Raw genomic sequence first — 26,709 nt, 5'->3', positions numbered from 1 at the left:
TTTTATTTGATTACAAAAATGTGGCAGGGATCAAGGAAAGAACAAGTTATAATGCAGAAGCCCCATGCTGCCAGCCCCCTTGCTGTTATCGCCATAAAAAAATTATGTGAGGATTTATTCTGGACAGAGAGACAAGCAGATCCTTAAGAAGAGCAGTGACCTTTAGTAAAGTGACCATAGCTGGCTTGAGGAAATTACTGCAGCAGGGGAAAATAAAATAAATACCCAATCCTCATGATTTACTCCCCCTTCCTATGTCCAGCTTTGGATCCCTGTAAGCCAGTTCTTTTCTTTTGAGACGGAGTCTCACTCTGTCGCCCAGGCTGGAGTGCAGTGGCGCAATCTCGGCTCACTGAAACCTCCGCCTCCCGGGTTCACACCATTCTCCTGCCTCAGCCTCCCAAGTAGCTGGGACTACAGGCGCCCGCCACCAAGCCCAGCTAATTTTTTAGTATTTTTAGTAGAGACTGGGTTTCACCGTGTTAGCCAGGATGGTCTCAATCTCCCGACCTCGTGATCTGCCGGCCTCGGCCTCCCAAAGTGCTGGGATTACAGGAGTGAGCCACTGTGCCCGGCCCCTGTGAGCCAGTTCTAACCATAATGTGGAGAACATGGAAGATTGTTGATGTAAACCATATAGGTCAACCTCTCAATAAATCTACAAGTGGTATCACTGGTTTAACGTTGCAAGCAATTCATATCCAAAATATCTTTCTGTAACCATCCAGAACACCAGCTCATATACTTAGAGAATGGTGAAATATTGATAGTTCAGCTGTTCACAGTAGCAATAGACCAGCACCGTCAAGAAGACCATTTTTGAGCATGTTCGTAGCCATTCATAGTCTGTTTCTCCGCTGCCATGGGCATTTTCTAAGTAGGCCCATTATGCAAGTTAGGGTAATTTGTCTAAGCTGCTGACTTAACTCACAGACAAGACCATTCTTTCCCCTGATTATTGTGAACCTTCATTGCTGTTAATGCCTTCTAGTTAAGTATTTATATAAAATCTATTTTTTTCTTATTCTATGTTGTTCTAAATAGTCAATTCACATACTATCCCCAGATCTCCCAATCACCTATTTTCCAGATCCCTGAATTCCCTGTCAATCATTAGAAATTCTCTACTAGTTTGATCTTTGACTTAAATGAGGTCCAGAGATATACTGGTCAAAATTATGTTTATTGGGAGGGTATTCCCACATCCTTGTCTTTCCAGGTTATTCCTCAATAAAATGAAATTCACCACTACGTATCTCAGGCCCTTACTAACACACGGTGCAGATCTGTCTGTGACGCAGGTCGGTTTTCACTTTTCTGTTCGCTTGGTGTTGGTACTCAAAATAAGGTTGTCGATATGAATAAAAAATTGAAGTAATAAGTCTCGTGAACTTGCTGATGCAATTTTTGGGAACCTTACGGATCTAGTCAAGCCTTGCCATTTATGTAACACTTTTACATATTACAATTACATTTAGCTGGGCGTGGTGGCGGGCACCTGTAGTCCCTGCTATTCAGGAGGCTGAGGCAGGAGAATGGCGTGAACCCGGGAGGCGGAGGTTTCAGTGAGCTGAGATTGCGTCACTGCACTCCAGCCTGGACGACAGAGTGAGACTCCGTCTCAAAAAAAAAAAAAAAAAAAAAAAAAAAAGAACTGGCTTACAGGGATCCAAACACAGAGTCTTGCTCTGTCTAAAAAAAGCAAGGGTTTCTCTCTTTGTGTTAGCTGAGACAGAGATAGGGAAGCAGGGGCTATTCTAGATTAGACAATGTCAAGAAGTTGGAGCAATTTATGGTCGTGTATCCTAATGTCTATCAAGAAAGCAAGGGAATTGAAGTAGAGCTAAATATTTACTCAGAAGAGGGGCACATTCAGTCATGTGTGTGGAATCAGTGTAGCCTGTCTCTATCCTGTTTTGACTCTTGAGTACATTCTGATGGGACTATCAAGTCTTGATATTCAAAAGTCTTACCTTCACTTTGTCTGGTGTCCAGCAGGGATTACTTTCACCTCTTTAATTAAAAACCTAATTTTTGTCCCGGCGTGGTGGCTCAATGCCTGTAATCCCAGCACTTTGGGAGGCCGAGGCGGGCAGATCACGAGGTCAGGAGATCGAGACCATCCTGGCTAACACGGTGAAACCCCGTCTCTACTAAAAATACAAAAAAGTAGCCGGGCGAGGTGTCGGGCGCCTGTAGTCCCAGCTACTCGGGAGGCTGAGGCAGGAGAATGGTGTGAACCCGGGAGGTGGAGGTTGCAGTGAGCTGAGATCACACCACTGCACTCCAGCCTGGGCAACAGCGAGACTCCGTCTCAAAAAAAAAAAAAACACCCTAATTTTTGAAATAAAATAGTGAAGGTATTAGAAAAGAAGTGATTAACTCGGGGTCCTACAGCTATAGTTGACAATGTCAGTATAGGCTCTAGAGTTCTAATTCTATACTCTCTTTGCTGTCACATTCTATACCCGCATGTTTCTGGGATTTGTATTACACTTACCTGCTTAAACCAATTGATACCTATTTTGACAAGGTCAAATTGTCCAGATACTTCCAGTAGGTAAGACTGTATAATTACAACTTAAAAATAATATGAAAATTTCCTGATTCCTTGGGTGTAACTCTTACCTTTGTCACATTTATTGCGATGTTATGCAGGTATGTTTTCAGGACATAATACCTAACATAGAAAGAAAAAAAAAAGAGATGCATATTCTATTTTTCTACTAGATATCTCCAAAATCCTGATCGGTATAATGATCCTGGGTGGTTGACAACTTGTTTAATCTGAGCAGTTTCTGTTCAGAAATACACTGTGAAGGATTTTCTGTCTTCTCTGTGGATAAGATCAACCAGAACTGGGATAAATTGAGCAGCTTTGTAGTGAAAGAGCCATATCTTGGTACTGAAAAATGCTCTGTCTTTTCTGGCTTACTTTAGATAGCTTTTCTCACAGAAAATTGAAAGCAAATAAAATATCTTTTCAAATACTGAATAATTCAATCTATACTCTATAATAATACCTAATAATTGCATCTATACTCTAATATATACTTATTAATACTTTTGAAACATATGAAATATAGTTTTCCTAGATATATAAAATTTAATACTATAGTTTAAAAAATATATGAAATATCTCACATGGCCAGCAAAACAAACTGGAATAATTTCTTGCCCATTTCTTATTAATACTTGTATCTTGGAGATTAGCACAATAAATTAATTATGTAATACAGGGTATTATATATTTTTGCACTTTTCTCCTTAGAATGTGCAACCCCCATAACAAGGTTTACTCGATTCTTCCCTTCAAAGGATTCGATTTAGCCTTTCTGTTCTTAACTCTCCCTTAGCCACTACATCCAGCCAGCTGTGAATTGCTGGCAATCTGTCCTGAATATGTTATTGATGTGTGTGCATTTTCCTAAGCATACATCTCATTGAGGCAATTCTCCTTACTAATTCAGCCTCTTGACTTTCTCTCTGCTGCACTTTCATGTGAACCCACCCTTCTTACACTTTCTAAAGCAATGCATCTAAAATCTGAATTTATTCATGTCATTCCCTACCTTTAAAAGGTCAGCATCACCCTACTCCCTTTACATTAAAACCTAAGATTACCTAGACTAAAGTCTAAAATTAACACGTGCTCTTTATGCCAGGGAGCATTATTATCTCTAAGACTTAGTCCCCACCACGTACCCATCCTTTCTTTTGTACTCCATATTCTAAGGATAAAACTGCTTTACCATTTTCTGAGTACCTCTTATACCTCTGTATCTTTGCTCACCATTATTCTTCCTCCTGGAAAATTCTCTTTTTAAATTTTTTTTCCATTTTTTTGTTGGCCAACTTCTAAGACTGAAAGTTAATGCATTAATAACGTTACCCTGACATGTTTTGTTGGCATGTCTATTTCTTCCATATGGCATGTTGGATTTATTTATTTATTTATATCATCTCTGGGAGAAGCACAGGGTCCACACAAGAATAGGTACACAGATATTTGCTGTATTTTACTGAAAACAACCATTTTCATAGCATACTTTGCGTATTTCTGTATGCATGCTTATCATTTTTACTATTATTAATATGCTTAAATTTGTTTCATAATGGAGTTCATCCCTTTTTTTAAGCCACAAACAATTCCCTAGCTTTTCAGTGCAATGCCTTCACATAGCATGCATTCAGTGAACACATTATATAAACTATTGAGGAAAATATTAATAACACCAGAATTATAGAAATAATGTGTAATAATATAATGGAAGGTGAAATTAACTGCTTTAAGAATTCAGAGTCAGAAAACAGCTAACACCAGTGCTACAAAAAGGCATTTTTTTTGTTTGGTTCTGTTTTGTTTTATGTATGGTTTTTCTGTTTTGCTTCTGGTTTGTTTGTCTGCTGCCCCCATGACCTTTTTTTAAACAAAAGTAGTGAAGATGCTCAGGAATCCAGCTATTTGGACTGAACAATGAACTTAATTCTTATGGACCTCAGTGTATTCATGGGTTGAGTGACAAAGCTGAAAGAGATATTGCCTTAAATTAAGTCCCTTGCCCCTCTGACCTTCTGTATGTCTTTGCTCTGCGTTACATTACCATTAATAGCTTCGGTCACTGTAAAGAGGATCACTTTCTCTGGTGAGATAAAGGGGAATGGGAGACAGCTAAGAACTCTGTACAAATATTTAGAAAAAGTAAGAGAGAAAAGAGAGACATCTATTCATCTAGGTTTATTTACAAATATTGTAATTAATGATCAAATTCTTCATGTTTTACTTATTTTTGAAATTTATTATTTTAATTGACCAGTAAATATTGTATGTATCTACCATGTACAGGCTGTTGTTTTGAAATATGTATACATTATGAAATGACTAAATCGAGCTAATTAACATATTTATAATCTCACTTACTTATGTTTGTGGTAAAAATATGTCAATCTGTGAGGGCTAAGGGAAGGAAACTCCTTAGCTTTGACTGTATTGGCATTAATGATAGACTAGTCAAAAATATAAAAAAAAATTTTTAAAACATCCTGCATATTCTTTTTAGCAATTTTCAAGATTATAATCATTGTTATTAACTATAGTCATCATGTTGGACAATAGCTTTCTTGAACATATTTGTCCCAACATTTTCCCAGTCCCCTCCCTCCACAAGCCCCTGGTAATGAGCATTCTACTATCTACTTCTATCAGTTCAAATTTTTTTTTTTTTTGAGACGGAGTCTCACTCTTGTCGCCCAGGTTGGAGTGCAGTGGTGCGATCTCGGCTCACTGCAACCTCCACCTCCCGGGTTCAAGTGATTCTTCTGCCTCTGCCACCCAAGTAGCTGTGACTACAGGTGCGTGCCACCACATCTGGCTATTTTTTTGTACTTTCAGTAGAGAAGGGGTTTCACCATATTGGCCAGGCTGGTCTCGAACTCCTGACCTCATGATCTGCCCGCCTCGACCTCCCAAAGTGCTGGGATTACAGGCGTGAGCCACCGCAGTTCAAATTTTTTACACTTTGCATTGAAGTGAAATCATGCAGTATTTGGCTTTCTGTGCCTACTTTGTTTGACTTAACATAATGTCTTTCCAGTTTATCCACATTGTTGCAAATGAGATTATTTTCTTCTATTTTATGAATGAATAGCGTTCCATTGTGCAAATATACTACATCTTCTTTATCCGTTTAACTGTTGATGAACACTAAAGTTGATTTCATATCTTGGCTATTGTGAATAATGCTCTTTGAACATGGAAGTACAGATATCTCTAACATACTGATTTCATCTCCTTTGGATATATACCCAGCAATGGGATTGCTGAATCATGTCATAGTTATATTTTTTATTTTTTGTTTTCAAAAAATTTTCATTATGGCTGTACTAATTTACCTTCCCACCAACAGTTTCACCCTTAACTTCTTAACAATGATAAACTTCAAGGACTTCTTCCACCTAAACTGGTGAGGAAATCTCTTTCAAATGGCTGATCCTAAAATATTCTGGTGAACATTTTTCCTATACAAAAGAAACTACCTGAAATTTTCATCAGACTGAAGACAAAAATGTCTTCCCCAAATCTTGGTATGAGGGCTAAGGGAGCATGCTCTTTAGGTTTGACTGTATTGGCATTAATGATAGACTAATCAAAAATATAAAAATATATTTTTAAAAAATCCTACATATTCTTTTAAATATTTTTAGCTTGCTTCATATAGTTCCCTAAGAGTTCTGTAAATAAAGATGATGTTTATCTGCCTGTTATATAACTTAAGGGTATAGGCCACAGTTTTGCCAGACTGAGTGTATTAGAAATGCTGAAGACTGTCATTTACTCATCAGTTGATTATTTTCAGGTTACAGTGTTCTCTTGGGTTTCTTTTATCTAACAGAAAGGAAAACAGATGTATTTCATGTTATTTATTTCATTGTCAAGACTCATGGCTCCTCAATATAGAATGAAGAGTGGAAGTGAAGCTTCTCACCAGAGTTAATTTAGGATGGTACAATGGAAGGAGAATAAGAACGTGCCTCAAAAGCCTGCAGAAATTATTGTGACATCAGGTTATATTTTTATCTCCAGTTATAGACTAATAAATACATCTGAACTCAGTGGTGTACTCATTGCAGGGAAATAATATTTCACACAGACAAATAGTTACTTCTGTTTGTGGTAAGGGCACATCAGCCTATTATTTTAGATTTATTTTATTTCAAATAAGAAACAGAAAAACCTATTTTTAATATGCTTCCTTAGAAGAATTTTTTGTGTTTCTTTCTTTTTTTTTTTTCAAACAAATTATCTAGGCCAGGGTGTAGTGGTTCATGCCTGTAATCCCAGCACTTTAGGAGGCCGAGGTGGGAGGACTGTTTGCAGCTAGGAGTTCAAGAGCAGCCTGGACAACATATCAAGAGCTCAGCTCTACCAAAAATAAAAATAAATAAAATTAGCCTGTGTGGCAGTGTACACCTATAGTCCTAGCTACTCAGGAAGCTGAGGTGGAAGGTATTTGATGATACAGTGTATTCCAGCGTGGGCAAAATATCTAGACCCTGTCTCAACAACAGAAAAACAAAACAAAACGAAACAAAAAACCTGAGATAAAAATCTGCCTAAACTATATCAAAATTTCATTAAGACCATACATAAAATCAAGTCGATTATATTTCATCACATTTTTGTTGATTTCATAGGTTGTCTTTTGTGACAGGGTGGTAGGAAAGAGGATTATTCAAGAAAGTGACTTTGCAAAGTGACACTTTCTAAACTTGTATTCCAGTGTCCCTCACTACATTTTTTATTCTCGGTTTTACTGATTACTTCTAGCTTTCTGCCATATCTATTAAATACATGTTATTCTTTTAGAAGAGCACTTTGAACAAGAGTTCTGATAATGGGAAATGCATTTTTATTGTAATTACTGTATTTTATTCATTACACTTTACATTCATATATTGCAAATATACATTAAAAAGTTATTAAGGTAGTTTTAGATATTTAGGCTTTGAATATTACTAAGGTTATAAAATAAGCTTACTAAGGGATACACTTTTTTTTTTTTTTTTTTTGAGTCGGAGTCTCGCTCTGTTGCCCAGGCTGGAGTGCAGTGGCACGATCTCGGCTCACTGCAAGCTCCGCCTCCCGGGTTCACGCTACTCTCCTGCCTCAGCCTCCCAAGTAGCTGGGACTACAGGCGCCCGCCACCACGCCTGGCTAATTTTTTGTATTTTTTAGTAGAGATAGGGTTTCACCATGTTAGCCAGGATGGTCTTGATCTCCTGACCTCGTGATCCACCTGCCTCGGCCTCTGGAAGTGCTGGGATTACAGGCGTGAGCCACCACGCCCGGCTGGGATACAGTATGTTTTTATCTACTTTTTCAAAAGTTCAGATAGAGAGAATTATTTGTTCTACTCTTAAATAAGTATTATAAGCTAAGCAATCCCTGAAAAGTAAAAGAAAATTGCATTTCAAAAGTGGACATATGGTTTATCTAATAAATAGTACAAAATAGAGTTTTGATGTCCATCATTACTTGCTTTAACTTATCCCAAGGAGGCTAACTATTAATTAATATATATAATTCTGGGTGAACCAGTGTACTATATTACAAGCTTTTCTTTTTACAATTATATCTTGACATCAACTTTAATTGATAGTATTGTTCTTGCATTTTTCCTATTGTTTAAAAATAGACTGTAATTTGAATACACTACCTACTACAGTCAGTATCTCCAGGTGATTTAGGATTTCCAGTATATAATTTTTTTTAAGTACCAGAATAATCTGGACTGAGAAAGAACTTGTCAAATATTATCTTGCATGCTTCTCAGCTGCCTGTCTTCATATAAACAGAAATGGAGACCTTTCTCATCCTTGTGTTCTTGTTATCTAATTTTGCTTAACAAATCATTCCAAAATGTAGTGTGTTACAACAACGAACATGTTACTATATCTCATGGTTTTTTGCTTTTTAAAATCGGAAATTGTGAGCATGTCTCAGGCGGCCATTTTTTGGCTCCATGTGTCATTAACTGAGGTCACTTGTTGCAATTGATTTGGCTGATGGACTGTCACAGAGAGGTCAGTTTGGCTCCCCTCACACCCCATGTGCTTTGGCAGGGAATGCTAGAAGGCAAAGCACAGCTTGGACTGTTGGTCTGAGTTCTTACGCATGACCTCTTCAATACAGTGGTCTCAGGATAGTTGGCCTTCTTTTGTGGAAGTTTTTGAACTTTGAGCTAGCAGTCCCAGAGACAGTACATGGAAGATGCCAGATCTTTAAAGCCTGGTCCAGGAAACTGACAGTGTCACATCTATAGTGTTTCTTTTGTAAATTAGTAGCAGAAACAGCCAGATCCATAGAGATAAAAATTAAACTCTACCTCTCAATGGGAGAAGTAGCAAAAATATTTTGGCCATTTTAATATGCTGGAGTCTGCCCGCTGGCTGCAAATTGTTTATATTCCTTCCAAATGCAAAATAAACTCAGTTGCTCCAAGGCCCCTCCACAAAGTCTCATTCCATCACATCTTTTGTTCGAAGTTCAGGATCTTGTTATCTAAATCAGTTCTAGGTGCAGATATGCCTCTTTGTGTTCAGACCTTCAAGTGTTCTTCAACTGAAACTATTTTAATAAATAAAAATAAAGGGTTAGTTTGGAAGCTTTTGACTTGTTAAGCTCTGAAAATACAACATATATACTCTCTTCTAAGTAACCATTTCAGTATAGCATTGGCAAAAATTTTAGAATAGTAATATGGATAACATTTTCAGATAGGCACAAGATTACCTCTGTATGTTTTCTTAGGTTCAGTTTCTTAAATACAGTTTCTCTTGAACCGAGACCTGCAAAGTGTAGAGATACATAATATCTTCTCCAACCCCCATACATCTACTAAATAAAAATGAGACACCTGTAGGAAAACATAATAGATATTTCCATTCAGAAAGGGAAAAACAAAAGACATATAGTCATTAATGGTTCGTAGAAATTTTGAAAATTACCAGGCACATGGTGCCAGGTTCTTGAATAGGTCCCAGTACTGCTGCCTGGAAAATACTCTCTGTGGTTTATGCCTCTTTTCTCCAGGCTCTTGGTTTCACTGTCTGACTTGGATTTAAAGCTGAGTAGTTTTCTCTGCCTCCATTCTGTTTGTACAATTTTGAGAGTACAAAGTCATTTTTTTCATTATACAGCCTCAGTCTTTTTCATTCAAATAGTATCATTTACTTTAAAATTTTATTATATTTCTGTGAATTGAATTATCATTTAATTCATTAGATAAAAGTCACACTCATATTTCGTTTAGACTCTTTTATACATTGTGCTGAGAATCGTTTTACGGGGGTAACATCACACTTGAAATTCGTAGAAGCCTTTTTGTCTATTTAAAATGGGTCTGGTAAGCACGTACCTAATATTCTTAGAAACCCAACTAGATTTTCCCTTAAATGTTCTTTGAAGTCACAATACGGTTTCTTCAAGTCACACTGTTGAGATCTTAAACTGTTGAGATCAGTGCTTTATTGTGAATGCTCTGGTCTTGATCTCTGTCTTGTCTCTTAATTGAAAGATTTGTTAAAGAAGAAACTGGGGATCAGAAAAGTTTTAATTTGATCCCGGTAACTCCTGGATCCTTTATATTTCTTCCAAATTCTGCTTAAAACTGAATATTTTATTTTGGACAATTTTTTAACCAAACCTTTTCATGTATGCCTAAAATAACTCCAGTCACCTATCATTTAAAGATGAGATACATTATGAGAAATGTATCGTTAGGCAATTTCGTTGTTGTCTGAACATCAGAGATTGTACTGACACAAACTCAGAAGTTACACCCTACTGCACATGTAGGCTATATGATATAGTCTATCACTCAGAGTCTACAAACTTGTGTGGCACATGACTATACTGATTACTGCAGGCAATTGTAACACAATGGTAAGTTTTTGTGTATCTAAACGTACCTAAACATAGAAAAGGTACAGTAAAAATGTGGTATAAAGAAAAAAAATAGGACACATATATAGTGCACTTACCATGAATGGAGCTTGCAGGACAGAATTTGCTCTGAGTGAGTCAGCGAGTGAGTGTTGAGCAAATGCGGTGGCCCAGGGCATTACCGTCCACTCTACTGTAGACTTTATAAACACTGTACCCTTAGGCTACACTCAATTTATTTTTAAAAATTATTTCTTCAATAATAAAGTCACCTTATCTTACTGTAGCATTTTTTCTTTATAAATTTTTAATTTTTTTAATTTTGCCTCTTGTAATAACACTTAGCTTAAAACACAAACACATTGTACAGGTGTACAAAAATATTTTCTTTCTTTTTTGTATTTTTAGTAGAGACGGAGTTTCACCGTGTTAGCCAGGATGGTCTCTATCTCCTGACCTTGTGATCCACCCGCCTCGGCCTCTCAAACTGCTGGGATTACAGGCGTGAGCCACCGTGCCAGGCCTCTTTCCTTATATCTTTATTCCATAAGCTATTTTTAATTTTGAAATTTTTTTTTTACTTAAAATTTTTTTTTTTTTTGGTTAAAAACTAAGTCACAAACAGACAGATTAGCCTTGGCTTTCACGATGTCAGGGTCATCAATAACACTGTCTTCCACCTCCATATCTTGTCCCATTAGAAGACCCTTAGGGCTACTCTCATACATGGAGCTGTCATCTCCAATAATGATGTCTTCTGGATACCTGCTGAAGGACCTGCCTGAGGCTGTTTTCCAGTTAACTTTTTTAATTAAGTGGAAACACTATACTCTAAAATAACAGTGACAAGTATAGTACAGCAGACACATAAACCAGCAACATAGCCGTTTATTAGCATTATCAAGTGTTCTGTGCTATGCATAATTGTATATGTTATACTGTTACATGTCTGGCAATGCAACAAGTTTGTTTACACCAGCAGCACCACAAATACATGAGCCATGCATTGTGCTATGACTTTTAGATGGCTACAAAGTCACTAGGGAATAGGAAATTTTCAGCTGCATTATCATCACAAGGGGCCATGGTATATATGGTCTCTTGTTGACCAAAATGTTGTTATGGAACCCGTGACTGTATTTAGCATTTTCAACATTCTCTGTGACAGGCTTCTTAGCAAAATTCCACCAGGATATTAAGTGTATTGTCTATTATATGTGTGACCAAAGATAACTGTGTTACCAAACCTTCTGCCCATTTTCTAATAACAATATCATCTCTGTCTTTTCAGCTCTCACCAAGAATTCCCTGAGGCTTTGCAGCTTTTAGGGCCGGGCTCTTGTAGGCTATTCTAGCTTCTGTTTGTCATCTAGTCCCAAAGCCAATGTCGTGTATTTTAATTTTAGTTACAATGGCACCACAATTGCAGGTAAATTGTTTTAGATTAGTTACACAGACTATTTCAAAACAGAGGAAAAAAAAAAAAACAGTCATTTCATTACATTTTATGAATCTATTTGTCAATGACTCAGATCGTGTGTGGCATTAGTTCCGTACATGGGATGGTTTGGAGGCATGTAGAGGGCTTTGCACACACATCTGGCACATTTGCAGAGCACCTACAGGCTGGGCTCAACTTGATCTCTCACTAGAATGCCTACCAGTGGCCTCCCCAGCATGGTGTTCTCATTGTAGTGACAAGTCTTATATAGGGTGTGGCTTCCCCTAGAGCCAGTGTGGCATGAAACAGGACTAGATGCTATATATATATGTATATATTTATAATATTATAAATACATATTTATTATATATAATATATAACATATAAATGTATAATATTTATATATTTATTAATATATAATAAATACATAATATTATAAATATATATACATATATATGTATATAAAAATCCTGGGAACTCATATTAGCATAGCATTACTTCCGTGTTATCAGATCAATTACAAGCAGTTTCTAGAGTTCACCAATTATTCAAGGGGCAGATATTAGATTCCACCTCACAATGAAAGAAAAAATGAATGTTCAGTCATCTTTAATCAATGAATACCTACCAATGTTGGTAACAAATTTTAATTTTTGATAGTTCTCTATCATAGAATGACCACACATATTTTAATTGTCTTTTGTTTGTATCCCCTCTTAGATTGCAAGTTTTGTGAAACTAAGACTGTATCTATGTACTTAAGCACCACATCTCTAGGGACAAGTGGAGTATTAGGTTGAGTTATTATATATTTAATGAGTGGATAAATGAATGAATGCATTTGACTTTACCAGAAATAATTTGAATAATTATCTTTAATTGGTTATAAGGTTTATTTCATTCATTATTTTTTTAAAGATGCAACTGGATTTTGGAAGAAATACCCACATATGCAAGGTTCACAAATCAGAAATGCAGTTTTCTTTAAGCACAGGTACAAGAAAAGAGAGTATGTAAAAATCATTTATTTTTGCTTTTTAACTAGTTTTTGTAACTCTTATACAAGTAATATCTTCTAAAAACAGATCTTATTAAAGAAAACAAATGAATCTTTGCCTTGTCTCCTCCACAATTTCTTTATAAGATGGACCAACTTCATTAATCTGTTTGAATGGAAAGCTATGGCTCTTGTTCTGAAACTTTGCTTTCAAATTAACCATAGTATTTTTACTGAGACCATGTGTTATTTATTTATGTGACTTTTGGCAGAAACTGATAGAGACTGTAGAAGGTCATGCTACATAAAAATAGAAAACAAAACAAACAAAAACCTGGGTTTACACTATTTTTTGAACTCCAGGATATGTAAACTACAAGTGATGGCAGGTTTATGCCAGTAAGGGGGTATAATATGCATCTTGAGGTTAGAAGTTCTGCATTTGTATATGGCTAGAAGCACAGTTATGCAAATAATTCAAGTCTCAATTCTTTTCTTGATAACGCATGAATCCAGTTGGAAGATGCATAAAAGCTTCCCCCCAATCATAGACACTGCTGTGTGCTCTTCTCTCTAACAGAAAACAGTGAAGGAAGTCAAAAGCTAAAAGGCAGTGAAGTTGAATTTTATAAATGCTAATTAGCATCATCTGTACCATAAAAGTTATGCATTTTGGAGTTTAAAGGTTACTATAATCTAATAATATGGTGGGCAAATTAGGGCCTGTTTAAAACAGTTAGGTATGCAAATTGCGGCTACTGCCGTGAGCTCTGAACAGATGTTTGAAAATTTAGCTGAGTGTGTTCATTCATTCTAAATATGTTTACATAATGTGTTGTATGCTATTTTCTCAAGCACATTTGCATGGAAATGTATGTATAGGCCTGATTCTGCCATCTTTAATCATGCAAAACTGCCACTGGCTTCTGGTGGAATTATGCGCATGTCAGTTGTGGCAGAATCAGGCCCATGGAGAAGGTCTCGCAATTGCTGGAGCAAATGAACCTATTGCCAGTGTATGTTCAGTTACACAGTAATGCTTGTAGGCAAAGATTGGTAAGAACTTCATAGGTCTGGAAAGGGAATGTATAGAAGGTGCCCTGTATTACTCAAAGAAATGTAGGCGTTAATTAATTTACATGAGTTCTTTCAGTGACTTAAGGCTATGCTATTTTTCCTGTATCTATATCTATTTCTAATGCTAATTTTCCCTTACTCTCCTCCTGTTTCATACACTCCACACACATACCTCCCACATATCTTTATTAATGACTAGAGTAGTACAAGAATCACTGATTAGGAGGTGATGAAAATACTTAGATGGTTCTCTCCTTCATTTTTTATATAGCAAAGAAATCGGGGTGATTTTCTTTGTTTTTTTGTTTTTCCAAATTTCAACAGAGTTTTAAGTCTCTTAGGTTAAATTTTTTCTAGGTCTCCATAAGCATTTTTTGATGATTATAGATAATCTGTCCTGTTCAGTAATAATTGTTGTCAGATTTTTTTTATTTTGAAGCATTTGATGGCTTAATAAAAAAGTTAGTTACTACCTGCTATTTGCTAAACATTTTTTCTAGATTTCAAGAATACACTGGTGAATGAAACAGTCAAAATATTGGCTGCCCTTACGAAGTTTCCAATCTTGTTAAGAAGAATAAACAGACATTAAGTAAATTAACATTACAGTTTATTATATAAATTTCAAAAGAAATGCAGATCACCTTGAAAAAAAATTATAGGGAAGACTTCATTTGGATTGAGGCATTAGTGTAATCTTTGAGTATGTGACCTTTCATCTGAAACCTGAAGGAAAGCAATTAGATGTAGACAGAGAATAGGTTCAATCTTCAAGGCAGACAGAATGGCAAATGTAAAAGCTCTGAGGTGAGATAATGCTTGGAGAGTTTAAGTAGCTAAGAAAGCAAATGTCAGTGGTATATTTACCGGAATGGCTGAATTTTTGACCACAGAATGGTAGGCGGGAGTCTGACCAAGACAGGGTCTTAACAATCCTATTTCTGAGTCAGCATTTTACCCAAAGATGTTGGAAAGCCACTAACAACCTTCTAAGTAGAAAAAATGACAAAATTTTACATTCATTTGAAAAAGATATAAATGACTACTATGCTAAAAATTACCTTAAGCTCTATTGTAGAAGGAGAAAAACCATTCTGACAGATATTTGTATAATTGCGATGGTTCAAGCCAGTATACTGAAAATAGTCAGAAAAGTAAGTTAATTTTAGAGGAATACTGAAGAAAGTGTGAGAAGAATACAGTCATGAAATGAAAGCTAGGATAAAGAATTTAAAAGGAATGACAATGGTAGCCAATATACAGATTTCAGCAACTTGTTAAATACAGACCTCATTTAGTTGGGACAAACAGATGAAAACTTCAAACTTAACCATTGAGAAACGTGTGCTGTCATATCCAAGCAAATATATTAAAGAGAAGCCAGGTATGAAAGTCTGTAGACTGTGGAAGGAATGTTGAGTTGGGAATGTGAGTTTTAGAGCCATTGGTATGGGGATAGTGACTGAAAATAAAAGAGAGACAAGCATGGTGGCTAACACCTTTAATCCCAGCTACTTGGGAGGCTGTGGCATGAGTATCCCTTGAACCCAGGAGGTGGAGGTTGCCTTGAGCCGAGATTGCACCACTACTGTCCAGCCTGGGCGAGAGAGCGAGACTCTATCTCACAAGAAAAGAAAATCCCCTGAAGGGAAAGAGTAGAAAAGAATAGAGGGCTCAGCATTGACTCTGGAAAACTTTAAAACTCTAACTGAAGAAATGTTTTTTCTGTTCATAGTAAAATTAAAACTATTAGGTTGGTGCAAAACTAACTTTTGCCATTTTTTACTTGGGTGGTTTGTGCAGCCATAGCAAAATACCTGAGATTGGTAATTTATAAGTAATAGACATTTATTTCTCAAAGTTCTAGAGGCTGAGAAGTCTAAGATCAAGGCACCAGAAGGTTCAGCGTCTAGTGAAGGCCAGGTCTCTGCTTCCAGGATGCTACTTTGAATGCTGTGCCCCTTCATGGTATAAGGGATCAAAGAACAGAAGGGCCTGGCTACTTTCCTTCTGCCATTTTATAAAATAACTAATCCCATTCATGTTATGAATCTGGGGACAGTTCAACAGTAGCACCATTGTAAATCCCATTAGCCCTATTCTTTATAATCTGTACCTACTGTTTATCATCAGAGTACGCTTGTTAAATTTGTCTTTCACTTGAATTACTACATATATTTTTAGAATTTTAATGTCCATTTCTTTTCCAAAATATTAGACAATGTAAATGTCCTCTGTATTCTATTTCCCAATATTTTATCATAATAAGGCTACTGTTGGATCTCTGTGGTACCATTTTATTCATTCCTCTAACCTGCCCTTTCCAGTAAGCATTTTGTGTTGGTGTATTTGTTTTAGTCACCTTTCTCTCTATCATATTTCACTTGTCCATTCACATTGTTTTCTCCCTCTTCATTTGAAACCTAAATTCTCAGAAGGTAAACTCATACTTCTTTAAAATCTTTTTAACATGCTTTTGGTACAACTTCTTAGTAATAATCCACATGAGACCACTTAGTATTTTTTTATTAAGATTTGTGCTAAGAAACAGAAATACAGATAAAAGTATATGTGAATGATAGAAGATAGAAACAGAAAAAAGTGAATAATAATTTAAAAAATATTTCCATAAAATTAAATAGAAACAAGGGTAGTGTGGTAATATATGCACCTTAGATGGAATTTAAAACTTGCAACATAGGACATACATTTTATCTTTTTTTGAAGATACAAAAAAAATGAGACCTAATGACAAGAAATGAATTACTAAGAATTATAGGCATAAAGGCTGAAAAAATGTTCACCTCCCATCATGATTACCTTTAGGAAATAACATACTTGTGCCAACACACACAAAAAATATATTTTTAGTTAGCTGGATTTAAAATTATACTTTTCTATCAACATTGACCAAGAATCTATAAGTTTATTCAGAAATGAACCACAATCTCTACAATTACTCACTTAAAAATTTTTAGGATGGTATAGTTTTAGGTGATCTTTATTTAGAAGTTAATGTTTACCAAGATAAAGAGGTTCCCATATACACCTGCTTTGATTTAAAAGTTGCTATTGAATTTTATCACAATTTCTTCCCTGCATTATTTGAAATAATCATACATTTTTTCTTCCTATTTCCTCAGAGATTGTATACTCATGTCCTACCTCCAACCATGAAAAAAAGAATGATTTTATTTTCTGTATAAAACAAACTACCTATTAGATCACAGTAGAACCAAGTACAGAAATTCCTCGGGTTACAATAGGCTTATCTCCTAATAAACATACCATAAGTTGAAAACTTCGTAAGTTGAAAATGCATTGGATACACAAAACTTATAAATATCACAGCTTAACCTAGCCTACCTTAGTAAATGTGCTCAGAGCACTTACATTAGCCAACATTTAGGCAAAATTATCTAACACAAAACCTATTTTATAATAAAATGTTGAATATATAATATAATTTATTAAATACTGTAATAAGTATACAAGGCAGAATGGTTGTATTGGTATTCTAACTATGTTTTCTTTTGAACAAGACAGTATGCAGCAGGGTAGTATATATACCTGCATACACAGACACACACGTGCGCACACACACACATTTTTGTGAGTACATCCGCTCATCAGCTGTTTGTACAGCTTGGACAGATGCCACCCTTATTATGGATCCTTGCAGCCAAGGTTCATTGTCTCAAAACTTATGTAACCCTCCTTATTTTTCCTCAGAAACCTTTGCCTTCCTTTATCTCTCTGAATAGGCCCAGCATTTACTATGGCACATGTATTCCCATTGCAGTGCCCATTCCTAAATAACTATCATTTTTTTATAGAACCTTACTCTCTGTCATTTAGGTTGACATCTACATATCCATAAGTTCTCATTGTCTAAATTTTTAAAAAAGAAAATTGCCATTCCACAAAGTTTCTAAGTGAGTAATGTTATATGATGGTTCTTCAAATATTTAGAGGGACATAATTTACTAAAATTTATTTTTCCTGAATAAGAGGCTATTCCCACTGCTTTTAAAATATACTGAATTTAAGATGTTTATAAATATTTTCATTGCCAGTGGACTCTGTACACATATTTTATTATTTTACTCTGTTGGATGAGGCTCTGGAATCTACAATTCTTAATCAGAAAACCAAGCAATATTAGTTATCCAGGAACTACTTCTAAAAATGTACGTTTATTGATTGTTTTTAAATGTCAAAATCAACCTGGATATTTAAAAGAATAAAAGCCTTTTAAAATTCCATTAATGGCTTTGAGGTGATTATTAAAGAAATGAGTTTTATAGATTTGGGGAAATACGAAGCCATTCTAAGTATAAGTAGTAGAAATTCTGAGATGGGTAACAAGTACAAAACTTCAAATATTCTGACATATAAATTTTCTACCAAACTGTATAATATTGGTTAAAATTAGCAAGAATGAAAGATCCCTGACATGTTTCTCGGCAACTCATATGTGACTTGAGATTAAATGGAATTACTCAGCTGTGGGGAATGAAGCCTGAGGGAAAACACTTTCTGAAGTACAGTAGCAAATTAGATAGTATAGGCAAACATTTAACTCTCCTATGTTGGGAAAAGAGGGACTTCTAAACTCAGGAGACTGCCAGGTGAGATAACATCATTCAAAACTGGGTCAGTTTTCATCTATTATTTTATTCAATGGGCATGTAATCCACAGGAAACTTGAGAAAGAATACTTGAACTTGATGCCATCTCAATTTATTTTACTTGCAGCTATTACCTGTGCTATGAAAGTCTAATTTTACTGTTTGATTCCATTGTTTAAAAATCACACTTCATATTGTTTCCATGTGAAAATCAACAACTTCAGATAAACAAGAAACGAAGGCAAGAAAACTTGGTTGTATTTCACCTATTAATACAGTGTGGGCCCATCTCTAATACTGTGAGTCAGAAGAACTGAAAAGAAGTTACAGGTGGGAACTCTGATACAGTGGAGTAAATCGTTCAGCAAATCCTCTTTCTTAAAACAACTATATCAATGTTCTTAAAATTGACCAAGAGCATATGAAAACTTAAAAGCATTTATTCAGGAAAAACACTTAAATGTGAGTAACTGCTTTTTTATTACTGTGTAACAAATTATTCTGCTTATTAGCTGAAAACAAAATGCCCTTATTCTCTTGCCATTTCTGTGGCTCAGCCATCCAGGCCCAGCTTAGGCTCCAGTGCTCAGTGTTGGACAAGGCTGCAGCAATGTGCTGGCCAGGCTGCATTCTCATCTGAAGGCTTATTTGGAGAATAGTCCAATTCCAAGTTGATTCAAATTGTTGGAAAAACCATTTTATTTGTGGTTTGTGACAGCATCTTTTTTTTCTTTTTTCTTGGATGTAAGCTGGAATCTTCAATCGGGTCCTAGATAATGTTGAAAATTCCTAGAGGCTACCCATAGCTCTTTGCCATTTAAGCTTTTTCATCAGGGCTGCTGACTTCCTTAAGCCACTACAAAGGGTGTTTGACCTCAGGGGTAGCCCAATCCCTCTTTTGAGAGTGTTCACCTAATTAGGACAGACACATTCAGGATAATCTCCCTTTTGATTAACTCAAATATGACTGATTTGGGACCTTCATTACATCTACAAAATCTCTTCAATCTGACCATATACTGTTATCTAGAAGCAGGTAATTTGTTCTGACCACCATCAAATGAGGAAATCACATATGTTGTGAACACCAGAAATCCAGAACCATGGGCCATTATAACATTCTGACTACCATGCTGTGTTCGAAAAATGAAGCATCTGTCGAGTTTCTGCATAGGGCTCTCTTTTACCCTACTTTTCCCACTTAAATCCTGGTCAGCATGGTAGTTCTCCAAGGTTAGGGCAGGCCATGAAAAATGATCAGCTTTGCCAACAGATGGGTGTTACTTTACTTAAAGTATAGCGTAGAAAACCCCTTGCCCATAGTAGGCATTGACAATAGGAGTAAAAATCTTGGTCGTGCAAATAAATAAATAAGAAAAGAAATAAGGAGTCATTCAAAGAACTCAAGTTTGTAGTAGCCTTGGTTGAGTAAGCAGTAATTTAGCTGACTGGACAAAAATTTATCAGGAGGTGACAGGGAATGAGTCAGCTACTTGATGCTGTGATGAACTCATTGCATACACCTGTCCCGCTGAAAACTGCATGCACATGCCTGGAGAACACGTTGTCTGGGGACACAGCCCAGACTGACTGTGAGACTGTGCCCACATGCAGGGAAAGTGAGAGGGGACAGCAGAAAGGAAAAGCTAAGACAACTGAACACCATTTGGTCTTTGAATATGATACCCTAAACTCAAATGCATCAGCCACAAAGATAGAAGAATTACCAGCTCAGATGTCTGAGTACAGCTTCTGACCACAAAGCTATGCAGACACAAGAGTGGTCTTCAAGAGGTCATGATTTAAATTAATAATAAGAATTTTTTTAAAAAAAATTTAACTGAGGCACATAAAATCATATGCCAAGATAAGCATACATTTTATAGGTTTTGTCCAGGCATGTTACTAAGTAAACAAGCAACCAAACAAACACACAGCAAAATAACAGTAATTAAGAAGGAAAAAAAATGAATCCAGATACACAATCATATAGTATTTAAAATGTCCAATTTTCTACCAAAAATTACATTCTAACAAAAAACATAAAGATGAAAATATTATGGTAAAATAATATCAAGAATTGACCCATATAAATAAAAACTTCAAATAAAATTTTTATATTTATAATTGAAAAGTGAAAACCAGATATGGTTTTATGACAGAAAGAATGCACATATAGGGGTGATAAATCATATGTATGTCTCTCTATGTAACCATACATACATACACCAGGTATTGCTAAAACAGCATGCATAGTATGATTAGAATAATAGAAGATAAGAGAATGTATAGGAAGAGCATTAAATAAAACAGCCATATATGAGATTAAGGCATTGTTCTGCTGTGGGCTGTTGATATCCAAAGGACAACCAAAGTAAAAATTAAAAAAAAATCATGTTAATGAGAAAAGGTAAGTTTGTTAGATTTACCACACTATGGAAGAAAACTACCTTCATAGAGTCTTCTAGTATCTCCAAATGTGGAAATTATGGAAAGGTTATTTTATAGTTTAAGAGCCTATGGTGGGTGATTTTAAGGTAGGTCTTGCAAACCAAGGGATTAACTGGGATTGGACACTGTTTATAACATATTATTTTTAGATTGAGTCAGGTCTTTAAAGTAAATCTTAATTAAGCAGGGGGTTCTAGTTCAATCGGAGTCTTATCTTCTAGGAAGATACGACTTCTTGTTCGTAGAGCAAGACTGTTATACTTTAATCCCTGGACTTAAACATATGAACATAAAATTATGCCTGTTCTCAATATTGTTTGAGAGAGAAATAGAAAATAAAGTTGGTTACTCACTATTGAGTATGGAATATTCAATATATACATATGAAGGAGCTAATAGGCATTATTAAATCATTTTGGCCAACAGAAATTACATATTCCATTGAAAGAATCATTGAACATTCAAAAATATACATTTTAATATTGTTTAGAATGAAAATACCTATACATTCAAAAAATTCTGGGGATATTATTGTACTAACATGGAAAGTTGAATAATAATGTATATATTGATTTATACAACACTTTAAAACAAAGAGGCCAGGTGCGGTGGCTCATGCCTGTAATCCCAGCACTTTGGGAGGCCGAGGCGGGCGGATAACCTGAGGTCAGGAGTTCGAGACCAGCCTGACCAACATGGAGAAACCCCGTCTCTACTAAAAATACAAAATTAGCTGGGCATGGCGGCTCATGCCTGTAATCCCAGCTACTTGGGAGAATCAGGATCTGAGTCAGGAGAATCGCTTGAACTTGGGAGGTGGAGGTTGTGGTGAGCGGAGATTGCACCATTGCACTCTAGCCTGGGCAAGAGTGAAACTCCATCTCAAAAAAAAAAAAAAAAAAGATAAAAAGAAACCTCTCTCCTGGTGACTATTTTAATATACAATTCCTACTGAATATATAACTCTTAGTCCAAGAGGAAACTGACATTAAAATAAAAATACAGAGAGAGTGGGAAACAGAACAAGCACTACAAATGAAAACCTGTGAGCTTTGAAAAAAAAAGGTTTTCCAAGGAATATGTATGTCCTTAAATTAATGTGTTGGAAAGCAAATTCAGAACATTTTCTTCTTTTACCTCTGTTCTTCTTGGAAAGAGTACGCAATGGTATATGTGGAAAAATTAATATGAGAGATTTGTATTAAATTATTTTAATAATAGTAAAGAGTTTAAGATAACTTCAGAAGAATTTTAAAACATGTATATTCTTGTATCTATCCATTTATCCCTGTGTGTGTATTTTTTCCAGTAGCAGTGATTTTAGCCTATTCAGTGCTTGTATATAATATAAATAAGTTCAAAACAATGCAGTAGAGAGATTCTATAAAGCACTTAAAGAAGTCTTTTGGCTAAATGAGGTTCTTGGCATCCTGTTATGCTCAGAAGAAATACTAGTTGTTTGGTAAACCTTTTAATATAAGGGAGAACATATGGTTACATCACAAGCAATAATATTTGAGCACATCTCTAAAATGTCTTTCATATAAACATTGCATTAAGAATGGTGTTTAATATTATTTTTATCATTCAAACAATTAAACTAATCACTTCTAATAACACCAGTACACTATATTCAATTTTAACTAAGCAGCAAGTGTACTACTGAGTTCTTTTATGAGACTCTAATTCTATCCCCAAAAGTAGGAGGTTGAAGTATCCTTGGTCAACTACCATGGTTAAGAAAAAAAAATTCCTCATTAAGTTGTACAGACAAATTATTAACATGCTTTTATGGCGTGAAATTAGATGATGATGTGGTATAATTGAGACTGTCGACATCTCCTATAAATATAGCAATAGAAGATAGAATACGGATAGTTTCATTACATACTGAACCTTTGGACACATGCATGTCCAAATACATATCTACTATATGCTCATTATAGTCTAGAGTGGCTTTGATCCAAGGTTCACAATCTAACAGTTATCCCCAGGTCTCTTACCTCCCAAAGATCAAATGGAGTTGAACACTGGTAAGCAGATAGTTCAGTTGAAAACTGCAACAGATCATAAAGTCACAAGATAGTGCTGAGTCAAATAGATTCAATCCAATTTATTCCTGTTCTTTTTGTGTGAAGAGCTCATAGGAAATGACTTAAACCATTCTGTTACCCTTGGCAGCTGCTAAACTCCATGTGGCTTAAATGAGAGATATTCATGTTGATTTCATTTTCTCTCAGCTATTTCATGGAACACCTACATTCTTTCTTTGCTGTCATAGTTTGTGAAAAAACATTAATGGTTAGGAAAAATGCTTACCATTGCACATTTTTTGGGAATTTAGTTTAACAAGGAGCACAGAAAAGCACAGAAATAGAAGAAAACAAAATGTGTTGAATATTAGGAAAAAATGGAACAGGAAATTAAAAATGGTGAAATGACAGTGTATAAAAATGTGCAAGGTAAAGAGGGATATAAAAGAAGGAAGAAGAATGCACACTATTTGTTTGTGCTTTGTATCCGTAACATCATACAGATAATACAAGTAAATAAAATTAACAGTTCCAAGATTAAACTTGCTTCTCAAAATGGTCAACATTCTGAAATCTAGTATCTTCTCCTTCAGAAATTCCTTTCCCCTCATTTTCTTTTCATTTTCATAAGGTGAAGTTTTCAAAAATAAAATAAACTGTTAATTTTGGGATTTCCTAAGTGTGGTCTGGCCTGAAGGTGGCATTGTTGGAGTACATCAACTCTTTGGATCCTGATAAAATGTTCAGCATACCAGCTCTTCAGTGAGGTCGGAGCGTTTTGTTCTGGGCCTTCTAGGATTCATCTGTGGTACCTAACCTCCAAGCTTTTCAGAACAAACTTTCAGCAGCAGGAGAACATTGTTACTTTTCTTTACCCTGTATTTGGAGTGGAGTGGCATGCCACAGATCAGAGATTCCCTATAGTTGGATTTCTATTAACTAAGAATCTTGTGACACATAAGGTTTTCAAATTTTATTGTGATAAAAATATTAGCAATCACCAATTTCATGTTTTAAAGAAAAAATTCTTTTTTGGAAAATCAATCACTTAAGTAAACTTTTTAAAATTTTTAATTTTTATTATATTTATTTATTTATTTATTTAGGGACAGTCTTGCTCTGTTGCCCAGGCTGGAATGCAGTGGCACGATCTCAGCTCACTGCAACCTCCACCTCCTGGGTTCAAGTGATTCGCCTGGCTCAGCCTCCTGAGTAGCTGGGACTACAGGCGCGTGCCACCACGCCTGGCTAATTTTTGTATTTTTAGTAGACACAGGGTTTCACCTTATTGGTCAGGCTGGTCTTGAACTCCTGACCTCGTGATCCTCCTGCCCTGGGCTCCCAAAGTGCTGGGATTACAGGCATGAGTCACCGTGCCCGGCCTTTAATTTTTAATTTTAGTTTTTGTGAGTACATAGAAGGCGTATATATTTATGGGGTACATGAGCTGTTTTGACACACACACGCAATGTGTAATAATGACATCTTATAAAATGGGGTACCCATTCCCTAGAGCATTTATCCTTTGAGTTACAGAGAATCCAATTATTCTCTGCTAGATATTTTTTAATGACCAATTAAATTATTAAACTGTTTTTTAAATACATGCAAACATTAGGACTGATAAACTTACAAATTTAAAATTAAAGACAGTTTTTCAAATTGAATGACACTTGTATTGGTGTTAGTGTTGCCAGTTGAAATATGAGACTCCAGTTAAATTTGAATTTCAATTTAATACTTGGGACACAGTTATTCTAAAAAAAAAAACTGTTGATGATAATTTGAAATTCAAATTTATCTGGACACGAACCTTTACTTTTATTTGCTAAATCTGGCAACTCTAACTGGAGCGTAATTTAGTGGTGTACCTACTAAGCTTTATTTGCAGGTAAGCATTTTGAAATGATGATCACATAACACAAAGTAGAAACTGACATACTAGCAACCCACACTGTGACATGACTGACATTTTTCTTAAGATTCCCAGGTACCTAATTTTCTCAAACTTGTGTTTTTAAAGAAAATTTAAAGTTGGTTTTGATATGATTATAAAAATAGTACTTTCAAAAACAATGAACTGAAAAATAACTAAAAATAAGAATTGAGTAATGTGTCCAAATACAAAACAATTAAATGTATATATATTCAAATTTGTTTGTGAGAATAAATGTAGGTAATTGTGAAATGAACTGTGAAAACGGATGATGAAGGTTGACTTGCCATGCCAGAATTAATCTTATACTGACTTATAGAAAGAATAGAATCCAGAAACAGATCCATGCAATATAACTCTATGGTGAATTTTTTTTAAGGTGAAGAAATGTCAGAGTTGGGCCTGGCATGGTGGTTCATGTTTGTAATCCCAGCACTTTGGAAGGGCAAGGTGAGAGAATAGCTTGTGTCCAGAAGTTTGAGGCCAGCTTGTGTAACAGCGAGACCTCATCTCTAAAACAGTTTAAAAAATTAGCCAGGGGTGTGGTGTGGCATGTGCCTATGTTCCCACAAGTTACTCAGGAGGCTGAAGTGGGAGGATTGCTTGAGCCCAAGAAATCAAGTCTGCAGTTAGATATGACCATGCTACTGCACTCCAGCCTGGGCTACAGAGGAAGATGAGGTCAGAAAAAAAAAAAAGCCTTATTAATTAATGGCTTATAATGAATTGAATATCTATTCTAAAATGACAGTAAGCATACACACAACTTAGAGTTTATTTCTTTATAAAAAATAAGTTTCATGAAACGAATATTACACTTTCAAACAGTAAAATAATGTTTTGAATGTGGAATTGAAATCAGCTGACGAATACAGGATTAATCGTTATTTTAAATTCTTACCGATTATTAATTTTATAACTTTTGTGTGACATAAAAATAATATACACAGGGTTTTTCAAAATTAATAAAACTTTTAAAAGTCAAAGGTAATGAAATAACAGTAAAAAAGAAATAGGAAAATAAATTTGTAAAATATGCATTATATCCTTAATGACATAAATGTAAAAAAAAAATCAGCTTTGTTTCAGGATAACATTTGTAACTTTTAAATATACTGAAAGAGCTTACAGGAAAAAAAGTACTCTAATAAGTTGTTAACTAGAAAATTATACAACTTATTTTGAAGAGGAATCTGACAATAAAGATAAACTATTTAAACATATATGCTAAATAACAATTAGATAATGTACTAACATATATAAAAAATCCATTGCAGGGATTTCATACTAAAGAACAATTTAGATTTTTCTAAATGTGGAATAGATATTTTATTAACTCTAATAAATAATTTGTAATATCTCTGCATAATGGCATAGTAAGCAGACTGTATAAAAATGAAAGAGAACTAAATGTATTGACTTCAAAAACAAATAGTAACCTATTGCATTGTGAAAGAAGTAGATACAGCATTATATGTATGGCATGATCCCATTTATTAAAAAGATTACACAATATAATCAGACACTGATATACATAATGAGAGAAATGAAGTATCATATATACCAAACTCAGGTTGTTCCAGTGGGTTTGATAATGTGTAGACCTCCCAGACAATATAACATGTGAAAGATGCACATAAAATGATGTTAAAAGTGAATTTGTGCCATTTCCCAATGCCTTTCAAGGTCCTCAAATCAG

Source organism: Pan paniscus, chromosome 17, assembly GCF_029289425.2.
Source record: "Pan paniscus chromosome 17, NHGRI_mPanPan1-v2.0_pri, whole genome shotgun sequence".
NCBI classification, from domain to species: Eukaryota; Metazoa; Chordata; class Mammalia; order Primates; family Hominidae; genus Pan; species Pan paniscus.
The sequence above is the reverse complement of the archived record's forward strand: the minus strand, read 5'-3'. Positions refer to the sequence as shown.